A 6000-nucleotide genomic window follows, 5' to 3' on the forward strand; every position below is an offset into this window, starting at 1 on the left:
CGAATGAACTTTTACCCACGTGCAAAAACCCGCTGAGGTACTTACAGAGAGCAATAAATTTATTTGAAAATATCAAACCGGTGATTTTAAGCTATAACGTAATGTAATAAAATATCTTTAAATTGTTGCAGTAGATGTATTACGAAAATAAAATATACCGGATGAAATGATCGTTCGTCAAAAAAATTCCGAGTATGCTACACTACTTGACTCGGAACAGTCATTCCCCCAAATCCTGAATTACGCATTTTCTTTATATTCCGATTTCTCACGGCCCAATGGCTGCAAAGAGCCTCATTGATGGATAGTCCACGTTCCATTACGCCGGATCCCCCGTACAAATGACGCAGCACGCAAATTTTCCCGGACAGTTTCACGGGGTATTACCATACTTGATCGCATTAATAGCTGCGAGCATAATAAGTCAGGATCGGATTAGGGGTGGCTCGATCCCCTGCGCGGACCTTTGCTCGCCGCCTAATACAAACGTTGCCGAACGCTCACCCTCGCTCCAGCCCCGAAATAGAAAACGATGGATCATAAAATTCCCATACGTTCGGACGTTCTGCGATAATAAACCGCGATCGAACACTATATCTTCGATCCGCGAAGGATAACAAGACCTAACGAGCGTATCGTTGGAAAATAATCAACCTCGAGGGACCTTCCATCTTCAGTCGAAGATGATTCACCTCTACTTCCGTTTCGCGGAACCGAGACTGGACAAACAGCCGCTCTTTCGACAGCCTTTTTATCTTTACGTTCTTATTAACCGGCTCGCTTCTTGTTAATTTGCTCGCTTCTTTCTGGAACCGAGTTTCCTTTTGGCAGGTTGGATAGTTGTTGTGTTAACGCTATCGACTTTCGGAAAATTAACCTTTCTTTTTTACGTCGGGTGCCAGGTTCGCGTAGCCTTCAGTAAAGACTGGACAGGTGCAAGAAAATCGGGACCCAAACAATGCAGTTCTCCAGTCGAAGTTTCTATTCTGCGTTTACATATGACTCGAGACGAGCATCGAACGTAGAAAAGTACAGAGAGTGAAAGAGAAAAAGGTCCGAGGAGAAAAGAGCAGTCGACGGAAGCGTATCGGTGAGACAATAGTAATAATGTAATGTACACGATGTACTCTGCTCGCTCGCGGAGGGGGTGCTTGCTCCTCAAGAGGGAACCCCTCCCCCCCCCCCCCAGTGGTGGTGATAGTCATCTCGTACTTATCCCGTTCAATCCCGTCTCGCAATTTTCCAGTTTTTACCGTAATTGATTTTTCTGACAAACTGTTCAAAGCCACCGAAACCATAGAAATCCAAGCGTTCGTACAATTTTGATACGCGGTGTACCTTTGTACCCCGAATCAGGCGAGAAATGGCCGAAACCGGCGAGGGAGTGGCGTGTATCCAGGGCAGCCGGCGACAGAAGCTCAAAGCTTCCGCGTAGCTTTTAGCGGCGCTGTCTACGGGAGTGCTTGCATATCGTTATCAACCCCCTGACAACAGCCGGCCTCGTGTCGGGGCGGGATCGATACAGCTTTTATTGCGATATCAACGCGCAAACCCCCATGGTGCTGCCGGTAGAGGGCGGGGGAGCGAAGGGGTTGCCGCGAGCCTCCTCTCGGCGAGGCTGTTGGTAGCTCGCTGTCGCGGAAGCTCCATAGAAATTCTGCGTCGCTGCGACGGCTTAACGCGTTAATTCGCTTCGGTCAGGCACCATCGTCGCGTCCCTCCTCGCTTTATGGGAATTAAGTCGGCACCGTGATACTGGAAAATACCCTCCACAAAAAGAGAGGGGACGCGGAGATTCGATTTTCCTCCAATGGGGACGCGGTTATAAATAAATCTCGACTCCTCGGGAGGTTCTCTCGCTCGCCAGGACCGATGCGCACGCGGGATTTTCACCGGGATGAAATATCTCGCGGTCCATGGGAAAACAGGCAGAGTTTAAGTCGTCGTTTCGGTGGCCTCGATATTGTTTAGGTAATAGGGAGCTTCAAAGGTGGTAATGGATGTTGGAGGACTGGCTTCGTGGAAGAATTTTTGTCTGAGGAATTGGTGGCGATAGGGACGTCGATTTTGTCTTGTTTTAAAGCATTTCGAATCATTTTTTGTTCCATGAAATTTACAGCTGATACACCGAGAGATCACCTCTCGGGAGTTCAACACTTTCGACCCAACTGTTTTCTATTTGAATTTCTCTTCTAAATATTAATTTCGTTAACCTCTTCATGGCCTTGGCCACATCTGTGGACGTTTAGTTTTTTATAATTATAATTCCTGTCAATACTAAAAAGAACTAAATAATAAAAAAAAAAAAATCAAACATGTCCCCACTGAGATTAAAAGGGTTGAGATTCCGAAGATCTTCCTCGACAACCAGTTCCTCCAAGGAGTAACGTTTCCTCTCGAATCGTCCTTTGATAAAAACGTTAGAGCCCTCCGCATTCAATTTTTGTAGATATTAAATTGAATGCCCTCTCGTCGTAACGAAGCGTTTTTCAGGGAGCTCCCGTCGATAACGACGATCGTCGACGATTCTCGAGAGCCGAATGAATTGGAATCGACGTTTGTTCCTTTTTCCGCGTTTTACTTATTCGCAAAGGGAGGGCCGGCAGCGGAACGAGAGGGGAAATTAGTTTGGGAAAACGCGAGAGTGTTCCTGGTGTCGACGGATCGATAAGCGGACCTCGATGGCTTTCAGGAGAGCTCTGTCGATTTATCTCGAGCGCTTTCCATTAACGTTTGTCGACGAATCGACGGCGGGTACGTTGGAAGGTCGGACAGAAATTAGAGCGAAGCTTCTCAGCCGCCGATAAGCATGCCGCGGAGATGAAGCTGATACAACATGCTGACTCTCTGTCGCTAATGGCCTACTTCGAGGGATTTTCGATCATTTTCGAATCGCCGAACGTGACGAAAATTAAATCACGAGGAATTAGAAGAAACTCTGGGAGGCGAGTGTGAATCTGTACTCGTTATTACAGCCATCACTCTAAATTTACTTAAAAATTCTAAACGAAAATGCTTTAAGATTACTAATATTCAAGTTATCGGGCCCTACGTTGTGGACACTTTTATTACAACCACTTTAAATTTCGAATATCAGATATTTTAAATTTAAATATCTAACTTGGCAAAAAGATGCCTCAAGATTTATAAAATGGCTCGACGTGTCCGCAGACCAGGTTATCTACGAGGTCCCCGTTCGATAGATCCTGACAAAGAGAACTTGGGGCTGGTGCAACACGTGGATGCATTAGACCTGGATCATTAGGATCGAAGGAGGATAGGCTTCGCAGCCCATCTGCCATAATATCCTGAGGGGAAGCCGTTGGACGATCCAACGACTTCCCCTCGCAGGATCCCTTCTTTTCCTGCTTACTTCCTTCCTTCCTGCAGCCACCAAAGTCCCCAGAGTGCGCGCGAACAAAAAATATCCGTACGTCGGTAGTCCGTGGGAATTCACATGCAAATCTCTCGATGACAACAAGGTGCCTTTTCCTTTCTCGAAGCACGCGCGAATGGGGCCATCTGTTCGCAGCTACGGAAATTCGACTTGCTTCCGTTCACCGCGAGTATTTTCCGAGGTACTGCGTCCCCAATTTTCCTTTATTCGAACATTCGAACACTCGAGGGACAAGTACTATACATTCGAAAAATTGTGTCAAATACCTGCGACGAAGAATTTCTTTGGGAATTATTTATGGGTTCGGCTATTGCTTGGTTTTCATGACTTACCTGAAACAGAAAATAAACATTTTGTTAGTACGGAAGGCGAACAATGGTGGAATGAGTATGGAGTTCCTAATAGATTCGATTCTATTTGATTTCTTATTCTATAATTTATACGTTAATAACTTGTGTTTCATTAACAAGTTAATTAAAAAAAAAAAAAAAAAAAAAAAACCACTCCTTTTCAACGTCGATTAAAAATAGAGTTGCTATAGTATGATGTAACAATTGTCCTGAACGGGTCATAAAAGTCCTGAAATACCACGCCGCACATGTGTTACGTTAGTCGTCAAGGTTGTGTGTTTATCGACACTCCGCAGCTGCCCGTCCCGAACCGAATTTACTCCGATTCCTCGAAATCGATCATCGAACGCGTTAACTGCTACTTACGGCGCACGAAATAGAATCTTCGATTCGATTTTAGAAGCTGGTTGTCTTAAAAAGATCCACTGGGACAAGTATTCCAGTACTCGAATACTTCTACATACAAATATTTGGATATTCGAATACTCCAATACCTCGAAACATTAAAATACCTACTCTTATATTCTGATACTCCAATACTCAAATATCTTGAAATTTTTGAATATTTCGAAAATCAAGCAGGTACTCCAATAAACAATATATGTGCACAAAGTTTAGTAGCCATACAATTTTGCTTATTATTATTCTTTCAACAAAATACGCGAACGCTCCGATAACTCGAACACGCAAATCAAGCTCGAACGACTCGACTGCCACGCATTAAAATATTTGAATACTTTCCAGGTCTGATCACGAGCTGCCAGGAGCCTCGGCTCGTTTTTTCGCGGACCGGTTGATTCACGGCTCAACAACGAAGATCGATGCGCGTAAACAATAGGGAAATTGTCGGCGCGTCAGTTGGCGATTTACTCCACCTGTATTAACCCAGACTTCGCAGTTCATCGTGATCGTTATCTCGGACCTAAACGTCCCGCGAGCGCGGTTACGAGCCGCGCTGTTTGTGAAAAATACGAGTGGACACGCGCAGGAGACGAACCAGACGCGAATCGGTTCGCGTTCGCTTGATTTATCGTCCAAGGAGTCGGTCGATCCGACAAAAAGAGTATTTTTGGAGATTCGGGGAAGCTCGTGGTGCAACTAGACCTTTCTCTTTTTTTAAATTACATTACTCGTGATTTAATTATTATCGCGAATGACATATGTCAGTCAGTCCCATAACTACTTACTCTGCATCCAAATCAATGTTTCATTATAAATATGTATAAGTATGAAATTTATATACAGATTACCGAAGCATTTGGAAACCAATCGAACCTATACTACAGACTACTCAGAAAACATAACTCTCTGAGTAACGATATCTATGCTTCGTTAAAGATGCTCGCCTAGAGTTTCTAAGCCTAATACGAACCCATCATGATTTTCTCCTACTTATAACGCCCGAGTACAATTGATTCCATTCACACGGAGGAATCCTCCGCACGCAGTTCCGCGATTAGAGGATTCCTCGTGGCTCGGAGTCGTTGATCGACGCAATTACAAGCGTTCCCGCGAACTTCCTGCGATTAGCAGCGATAGGTACACCCGTCGACGACGGTGACCCCGGTGGGTCGCGAGGCGTGGGCGTCGTTGAGGAGCGTTGATCACGGCTTGTTCGCGGCTCGTGTGTCATCGACGACGCTTGAACTCTGACACGCGACAATTAAATCATCTTGGAAGAAGAAGGCACTGGTCGCGTACAGTCGTTGACTCCTCTCGTTGAGGCGCCACGGCGACCAATTGAGCGTGGGCGGGCGTATCGCTGGCCAGCCATTGCCTTCCAACGACTCCGTTCGCGTTTTACGCTCAAGGTGGGCGAGCACGAGGACACGGACCGCGTAATCAGCGAGAAAATGGCGAGAATCAGCTCGTTTCCGGCGATTATCACCGAATCAGCCCCTCCTTGGACCCTAACGTTGGCTCGGAGAAACGTTGCGAGAGAAGTTTTAATTGGAGCCTTTTCGGCTACTTGGCGAGTCGAGGGACCTAACTGCTCGAGACTCGGATGCGGCTTTCGTGGAGGGTGTTGGAATGCTAGGACTCGTTCTAAAGGGTGATGGAGATACCTTGATTAAGGGAATCGAGAGAATTTTAAACGGGGGAGGGGTTTGGAATATGGAAGGGGAGGGTTTGAAGTCTTTAGAGGGTTGGGGTCTTCTTTGTTTCAGAAGTTTTTGCTAATTTGATTAGAATTCATTTTCAGTAAAAATTTGGGAGACCGAAGCTTAGATAATGGGTGTGAGGTCTTCAGAC

This window comes from Hylaeus anthracinus, unplaced genomic scaffold (genome assembly GCF_026225885.1).
Source record: "Hylaeus anthracinus isolate JK02 unplaced genomic scaffold, UHH_iyHylAnth1.0_haploid 27310, whole genome shotgun sequence".
Classification (NCBI taxonomy): Eukaryota; Metazoa; Arthropoda; class Insecta; order Hymenoptera; family Colletidae; genus Hylaeus; species Hylaeus anthracinus.